At 40.9% G+C, this 9101-nt stretch overlaps 1 protein-coding gene across 1 annotated transcript in view; it reads right to left on the reverse strand.

Annotated features, from left to right (window-relative positions):
- ZNF438 (zinc finger protein 438) overlaps positions 1-6808 on the reverse strand; it is a 106507-nt gene extending 99699 nt beyond the window's left edge. The window contains exon 1 of the mRNA XM_036761589.1: positions 6721-6808. The gene's annotated coding sequence lies outside the window, so the exon portion shown is untranslated. The remainder of the gene's footprint in view (positions 1-6720) is intronic.
- Positions 6809-9101: the final 2293 nt, after the last annotated feature.

Raw genomic sequence — 9101 nt, forward strand, 5'->3', positions numbered from 1 at the left:
TTCAGCTGCTTTCTGTTCTTGTGGGAAAAAAAAAATCAATCCTCAGAAGCTAAAGGGAATTTGAGCAGCCTAAGTGCAGCGGGATCAAGTTACAAGGCTTCTAAGTGTCAATTTGGAGGAAGAAGTGGAGTACAGATCGTATTCTTCCTCATGGACCCCTGGGAGGGATTTCCATCAAGCAAGCTGCTACTATGAGACCTGTCATTAGGGAAAAGAGAAAATTTCTCAGCATCTATCAAAAGACAATTGTATAAGAAATTAATTTCACATACATACACATACACAAGAAGGCAGAGGTAGGAAGGGCTGAGAAATGAAGATAAAAGTGATTTTAAAAAAACCCACCAGTTTTCAGAAAGCATTGAGAACTCGTTATGTCACTTTAAAAACTGATTAACCTCAGACAAAATAATTAGTAGCTACCAAGGATAAATTTCAAAATACAGACTGCCCTTACCTTGACCAAAAAAAAAAAAGATCAGATCAAGAAAGGAAAGTAAGGATACTTGGAGCTGGTATATCAGAAACACAGATGCCAAGAGCTGGAAAGGTTTGTCCAAGGCAATAGAGTCCAACTGGAACTTGACTAAGAATCTCTTGTACTTCTTCTACAACTGGTCTTGCAGCCTTTTGCTTAAGGACTTCTGAGAGCAGGAAAACTCAATGCTCCCCAACGAGTCCATTCCACCTCTGGACATCTCTAATGCTGGCAGTTTCTCCGTAGCATGATATACATACGCTAACATTACCTACCTGCAACTTCCCTACATTCCTCCTAGTTCTATTGTCTGAAGCGAAGCAGAAGACGCCCAAGAATCCCTCTTCTACAGTAAGGCCCTTCAAATACTTGAAAAGAGCTATCATATCAGCCCTGAGCCTTCTGTGGTTCAGGTCAAACATTCCCAGTTCTTTCCAATGATAGCCAGGTGGCATGGTCTCCAAGTCCTTTTACTACTCTTCTGTACATGCTCCAGCTTATCCATGTCCTTCTTAAAAGTGGTGCCCAGAACTGAACACAGTGCTCCTAATGAAGTATAAGGGAACAATTACAGGGTCCATCCTCCTTTGTTCTGGACATTATCCTATCAATAGTGGAGGTGGGAAGAGGGTGGGAGGGAAATTACCTGCTCTATCACACATGACTCAAGTGGAGTTTGCAGGCCATTAAAACCTCCAGATCTTTGGTCATCTGGCCACATCATCTACACCCTATACTTGTGAAGCTGGGTTTTTGAAACTGAGAGTATAACCTCACATTTTTCCCCCAATTAAACTGCATCTCATCTGGTTTGTTCCATCATTCAAACCCAGTGAGATTTTTTTTTTTAAGTTTGACTCTGTTATCCAATGTGTGTTAGCAGTCTCTCTTTAGCTTACTGTCATCTAAAAGTTTGGCATCAAGTTACTGGCAAAAAGTTAAACAGCCCAGGGGTAAACTCCACTAAAGTCCTCCTTACAAGCTGCCATTAATCCATTAATAATTAGCAACATTTCAAACAAATCCTAAATGATAAAAAATCATTTAAAGATGTTAATTCTGATAGGAGTTCTATGGTAGACTAAATGTACTAGTATCAATGTATTTCTAAAGATGGCAAAAACCTAGAACATAACTACAGAGTACCAGAATCATTTCTGGAACTAATGGGGTAAAAGATAAAAACAGATGTTGATTTTTAAAATGGATGGCAGAAAAATTTGGGCCCAGTATTATAGAACCTAAGAATTTTGATATAACCATCTTCTAGTGAATAAAGCAACTGAGAGAATTTAAAATCTGTAAGGTAATACACATCAAGTTGGGGTGGTGTAGCCATAATGGCTTTTGTTTTCTTTGAATGGCTCAGCTTGCCTCATTGAGTCTCTGGACACTGTGGCTTGCTCTTCCGGGGCAGGAGGCCCGGGGAGCATGCCGGGAGGCAGACGGCTTCCTGTGTGGGGAGTCATGGGGCTGGCTGAGGGGAGGTGTTAGCTCCAGAACCTGGTCTACCCTAGGGGGAGGAGCCAACTCAGGAACCAATCGGCCCTGGTCATTTGGGCGGAGCTTGATGATGTCAGAAACCCTATAAGAGGGGAGAGGACAGCTTGAAGATTCTTCCTCTCTTCCTTTTCCGGTTGGAGCCAGCGACAGTTACAACGACAGTTACAGAGGCAGTTACGACAGTTACGTCAGTTACAGCCACAGCGACAGACACAGCTGAAGCAGGAGCTGCCAGTAGCAGAGCTAACCTACGGGAGAAAGCTGAACAAAGACTTCAGGCCATTACAGCGACAGTTACAGCGACAGTTGGAGCCAGAGGCAGTTACAGAGGCAGTTACGACAGTTACGTCAGTTTCAGAAACAGACACAGCTGAGGCAGGAGCTGCCAGCAGCAGAGCTGATCTACGGGAGGAAGCTGAACAAAGACTTCAGTCCAGTGGGTAATCTTATTACCATCAAGGGGGAAACATGATTTTGCTTTACGCAATCATGTTTCTCTGTAGCCTCCTGGTTACTCTTTCAAGGCGTACCTATTGGGCCTGGAAGATTATGACCAACATATCAAAATGGGGCTTCTGGTTCATGGGTTGGTTACTGTTGAGCCTAAATAAATGTTTTGATTCTTCTGCCTTCTACTTTGAGAGTTTCTTCTATCCGGCGATTCCGAACCTTTCAGACATGTTTATGATCCTCTTTGAGATTATAAACTCGGCCCTCCTGATACATTTGGCGTCACGAACAGGATCGCTAGGTATAAGATCTCTATTTAGAAGCAGAACAATTCCAGAGGAGGAAATGAATATCCCAGGATGGGAGGATCCATTTTATTCCTCCCTAGCAAAAGAATTGGCTAAAAAAGCTGGACCCTGTGAAAACTGGGAACCAAGGCTACGGAGAGGAGATCCTAGGGATTTAGAAAAGTGTTTACGAGAAGTTGGGATTCAGTCAGGGGCATCACTATCTAGGCAAAGCTGGATAGTGTTATCAGCCTACCGGCTAGTATACGAAAGATTGAGATTAAGTGAAAGACATGGGGGCACTCCTACCCCACAGGAAGAAGGGAAATCTCAGATAGCAGAAGACCAAACTGACTCAAATGAGAACTTTTCTATTAATGTGGCTAAGAGCAACAGGAGACCAAAAAAGCCCAGAGTGCATTTCAACCCAGCCCAGAAAGAGCCGGCTGAGGCACAAAACACTACTGGGGTTCAGGATGTGCCTCACACAGAGAATAGGAGATGGTTAAATGATCAGACAAGGGCTCGACCCATACAAAGGAGGAAGACAGAAACCCGAGGTGAAGATTCAGTTACAAGGGAAATTCAGGAAGATTTCTCACCGCAAGAGGTCACAGATATTTTGAGTAGATTCAGCCAAAGAATAGGAGAACCATTGATATCTTGGATGGTAAGACTCAGTGATCAAGGGGCCGGTGGAATATCAGTAGATGGGACAGACTGCATGAGATTCATAGGTATCAGCCATGATCCTCTAGTTCAACAAGCTTTTAGGGAACATCATCAGCAAGGAGATGGTGATAGCAGGACTACTCTGTTGGCATTAGCCGCTGTGGGATGCAATAAGAGATATGATACTGATTCTATGTGGCCCACTGAGCACAGACCCTGGTATTCACTTAGAGATTGTATCATGAGACTAAAGGAGGAGGTAATGAAGACTGCCATTATGACAGGAACTGCAGACAAATATTACAATGATCCAATGGGACTGTCTCATAGGAATTTAATAATTAGGACAGCTCCCCCTGCTTATAAACAACTAATTTTGAATTTATTACTTGGAGAAGTAGGGAGCCGTCTTACAACAGTGATAAATAAGATTTTACAGTTATATGACTTAGGTGACTGGGGAAGGGATAGATCTCCTCGAGAGAGAAGAGTGTATAACCAGCAAACTTGGCGCCAAAGGAGAGTAACAAGGAAAGAAATGTTTACTACTTTATTGAGAGCAGGGGTAGGTTTTGAAATGATAGATGGAATTCCAACCAATGAATTATACAGAATGTATAGAGGACTTGATAACACGAGAAATAGGGAAATAAGAACTGCTCCTGCAAGCCCACAAGCCACTCAGAGTGAAGGTGACCTTGTGTGATCAACGGATGAAAACTTGTACATTTGGGGAAAGGCTGGGAGGACAATCTTAGTCTATATCTAGGGTGGGATCCTCTTGGCTTCCTCATTATGTTCCTTTTGAAAAGAAACATTTCCCACCTGAGTTTGGCTCTGATGTTGGATCTTTGCATAACTGAAATCTCAACCAAACTTGAGATGATTTTATTTGAAGAATTATAGTCCATACTTGTCTATTCTTTTTGTCCTTTGTTTTGGCTAACCTTGTTGCTAGTTTTGTTTCCTTCAGGCTTAAGCACCCTGCACTTTCCGGTGACTGCCTAAGCATGTAGCATTCTTGGAATTCCTGCCAGCTTGTTAAAGAAATGACCTCTGGAATGGGACTTTTTGGGGGCAGGGCCATCTCTACATCCAATTTCAGCATGAAGAAGCTATGGAAAATGAGACCTTCACCCCTCACCCCAAGATTTTGAGCCCCAATCGTTCAAGGGGGGTGGAAATGATGATAGTGTTCTGTTTACTTATTTTGTGTTATCCTTGCTGTGTTGTTTTATTGTTATGATATTATTGATCCTATGTAATGGATACAAGGATTTAGGGGTGGACATTTGAATTATTAATAATTATTTTGGGGATGATTGATTGAAGAGATTATTTTGCTGGGACCTAGGGGTGGATCGCATTTGAATCGTTAAACCAATGTTTAGGAATGTCACCAAATGATATGTTTTGCTTTATAATGAATGATATGTTTTAGTTTCCTTTGTAATTGAATCACAATGTATGTTCTAGGATACATGGCTGATTAGATTATGTATCCTATAACAAGGGGTGGAATGTAGCCATAATGGCTTTTGTTTTCTTTGAATGGCTCAGCTTGCCTCATTGAGTCTCTGGACACTGTGGCTTGCTCTTCCGGGGCAGGAGGCCCGGGGAGCATGCCGGGAGGCAGACGGCTTCCTGTGTGGGGAGTCATGGGGCTGGCTGAGGGGAGGTGTTAGCTCCAGAACCTGGTCTACCCTAGGGGGAGGAGCCAACTCAGGAACCAATCGGCCCTGGTCATTTGGGCGGAGCTTGATGATGTCAGAAACCCTATAAGAGGGGAGAGGACAGCTTGAAGATTCTTCCTCTCTTCCTTTTCCGGTTGGAGCCAGCGACAGTTACAACGACAGTTACAGAGGCAGTTACGACAGTTACGTCAGTTACAGCCACAGCGACAGACACAGCTGAAGCAGGAGCTGCCAGTAGCAGAGCTAACCTACGGGAGAAAGCTGAACAAAGACTTCAGGCCATTACAGCGACAGTTACAGCGACAGTTGGAGCCAGAGGCAGTTACAGAGGCAGTTACGACAGTTACGTCAGTTTCAGAAACAGACACAGCTGAGGCAGGAGCTGCCAGCAGCAGAGCTGATCTACGGGAGGAAGCTGAACAAAGACTTCAGTCCAGTGGGTAATCTTATTACCATCAAGGGGGAAACATGATTTTGCTTTACGCAATCATGTTTCTCTGTAGCCTCCTGGTTACTCTTTCAAGGCGTACCTATTGGGCCTGGAAGATTATGACCAACATATCAAAATGGGGCTTCTGGTTCATGGGTTGGTTACTGTTGAGCCTAAATAAATGTTTTGATTCTTCTGCCTTCTACTTTGAGAGTTTCTTCTATCCGGCGATTCCGAACCTTTCAGACATGTTTATGATCCTCTTTGAGATTATAAACTCGGCCCTCCTGATACAGGTGGGGGGGAAGGAGAGGGAAAAGATTACTTAAAATAGCAAAGAAAAATATGAAACTCAAAATTTAAGAAAATATCAACAAATAACAAAGTATAGATACAAGTAACTGAAGAGTAAGCAACTGGTAATAACCAGTAAAGGACCTTGAAGCCAAAAATAGGTATATCATTTTGTCACATAAAAAAGAAACAGTACTTTTTTCTAAATTCAAAAATGAGTGTCTGCTAATAAGCACCATGTTGCTCTCCTGGGCTCGCCTGACAAGACAGCTCCACATCCCACTCCAACAATAAAATCCAGAAAGGTCATCTGGTACAGTCTCTTCCCGGGATTTCCACATGCCAAAAAGATTAAAAGTGCCAGTGGATGATATCTTTCAAACAGTTTTCCCCTTACCCAGAGTCCCTCCAGGATGCTCCTACAGCTGTCCTACAGAGCCTAAAAGTTAACAGATCTGGGGGGACTATAAGAACTCCTGAACTGTCCATTACCCTTATTACCACACATCAAAACTTTACCCCCCAAAGTTTTAGAGCTTCTTAATGGCCAATATACCCTTTTGTTCCTAATAGCTAAGCAACGACACCATATTGTCATCCACCTGGCCTGGTGATCAGAAGCCTGACCACCGGAACACAGCAAAGCAGTGACCACAGAGCCTCTGGGCTAGACAACAGCATTCTTCCTTAATCTATTGGTGGTTATAACTCCATAGAGGTATGAAACCGACAGTGATATTCTTACCAATCTTTCCTTGCCCTCACCCAGGCATGATGGTTTGTTATATCAAATCTCAGTAATGAGTTGCTGGCATTGATATTTAATGTAAAAGAAGGAAAATGATTGGAATGGAATTTCATGCACATAAAGTCTAAATTATGTGGACTTTACAGAAAGTAGGTCACACTTACTCTAAGCCAGGCTTGGCCATTCTTCCTAGTTCACAATCCTTACGTCAATCTTCTTCCTTTCAAAGAGCATAATACAAGACTCAAGAAAGTTGAGCTGTGGGAGCAAGAAGACAGCAGTCATTAGTGAGAAGGAAGGCATCAATCCCTCTCCCAAAGTAATGGTGCCTGTAGGAAGCATAAAAAGCATGGAGAGCCCAAGCTTCTGGACTGGTATTCCTAAACTTGCCTTTGTACCACAGCTACAGAACTAAATTGACATGAGGGAGAGCAAGAGAGCCAGGTCAGAGCTTGAAAGCTGTACAATTCTAGAAAATCAAGTTACCTGAGAAGCTTTCCCCCTGTGTCTGTTTCCACTGTATTTATGTATATACCTGAGAAAGTCTTACCTATCACAAGTGTGCAGGAGGGTGCCTCAGGTCTCAGGCACCCCTGTATTCACTGATAATAGGGGAGGGAGGGAAGGAGTGGTAGTGACACACACACCCCACCCAGAAGACCAGGTGCCCAGAGACTTCCCACAACCCATGTAAAGACCTTCTAAGGATTTTAAGCAGCTATAGCAGCTGTCAAAGATACCTTAGAAAAAAAGAATTTTGTAAGTAATAATTACATCTCTCATTTTTAAGTGCTTTAATAAAAAGCTCTTTCCTCACACTCTGCAAAGTAGCTAGTACAAATATTATTATCTCCATTTCACAGATAAAGAAATTAAAGCTCACTGAGGTTGTAACTATCTACGATGTCACATCTAGTAGTACTTAGTTCTTTTTCAAGAACTTAGTACTAAATTACTTAGTACTAATTACTAAAGTACTAGTACTCCTAAGTACCAAAGTACTTAGAACTAAAGTACTTAGTACTAAAGTACTTAGAACTGAAGTACTTAGTACTTTAGTTCTTTTTCAACACCAGTACTTTTTAAACTACTTCATGTGGCTTGCTAGAAAAGTAAGTAACTTTTATAAGTAATTAAATAAAAGTAACTGGGTATTTCATTTGCCTGAGAATTCAGGTGTCCTTCTACATTGTGCCATTGCCAAATTAAAAGATAATAATTGTTCATGTGTTTAGAATGGAATTGTGGTACAACATAGAAATTAGTCGCAATAAATAAGTAGACCAGATGAAAGATCATGTTTTAGGATAGTCCACTATGATCAGCATTATAAAATCAAGTGACATTATTTCAAATATTCCATTGTAAAATTTCAGTGTTTGTAATGCATAAACTATATGCAGACTATATGCAATGCAGACTATAACCCAACTTTATACAAAAACTAGTAGTTCAGTAACTTTTTTGTTGATTCACAAGCTTAAAAATCCTCAGGTATTAAAGCAAAGCTCACATTTGACAAAAGAGATCTTTACAATTTCATATCCTACAAACTATGATTTTTCTCTTTTGGTCTAAAAGAAACAAGACAACTTTTATTCAAGGTGAAAAAACAAATCCACAACTAATCAAAAAATAGATATGACCAACATTTTAAACAATATACCAAGTGATAAGGTCAAAATGGGTACATGATTTACATAGAGGGTAATACCACAAGCAAAATAAGAGAGCAAGAAATAGTTTACCTGTCAGAACTTTGGAAGGGAAGAGTTTATACCAAACAAGAGATAGAGAACATTATGAAATGCAAAATGGATAATTTTGATTATATTAAATTTAAAAAGTTTTGCACAAGCAAAACCAATGCAACCAAGATTAGGAGGAAAGCAGAAACCTGGGAAACAATCTTTATAGTAAGTGCCTCTGATAAAGGCCTCATTTCTCAAATTTATAGAGAACTGAGCCAAATTTATAAGAATACAAGTCATTTCCCAATTGATAAATGGTCAAAGGATATCAACAGGCCAGTTATCTGATGAAGAAATCAAAGCTATCTATAGTCACATGAAAAAATGCTCTAAATATTGATTAGAGAAAAAGCACATTAAAATGACTCTGAAGTACCACCTCACACCTATCAAAAAAGGATTAATGATAAATGCTGGAGGGGATGTGAAAAAATTGAGACATTAATGCACTATTGGTAGAGCTGTGATCCAACCATTCTGGAGAGCAATTTGGAACTATGACCAAAGGGCTTGATCCAGCCATACCAATACTAGGTCTGTATTCCAAAGATTTTTAAAAAGATGGGGGGAGGACCTATTTCTAGAAAAATATTCATAGCAGCTTTTTGTAGTACAAAAAATTGGAAATTGAAGGGATGCCTACCCACTGGAAAATGGCTGAACAAGTTACAGTATATAACTGTAATGGAATACTACTGTGCCATAAGAAATGACAAGCAGGATGATTTCAGAAAAACCTGGGAAGACTAACACAAATTGATGGGAAGTAAAGTGAGCAGAACCAAGAGAACATT

The sequence above is a fragment of the Trichosurus vulpecula genome, chromosome 5 (genome assembly GCF_011100635.1).
Source record: "Trichosurus vulpecula isolate mTriVul1 chromosome 5, mTriVul1.pri, whole genome shotgun sequence".
NCBI classification, from domain to species: domain Eukaryota; kingdom Metazoa; phylum Chordata; class Mammalia; order Diprotodontia; family Phalangeridae; genus Trichosurus; species Trichosurus vulpecula.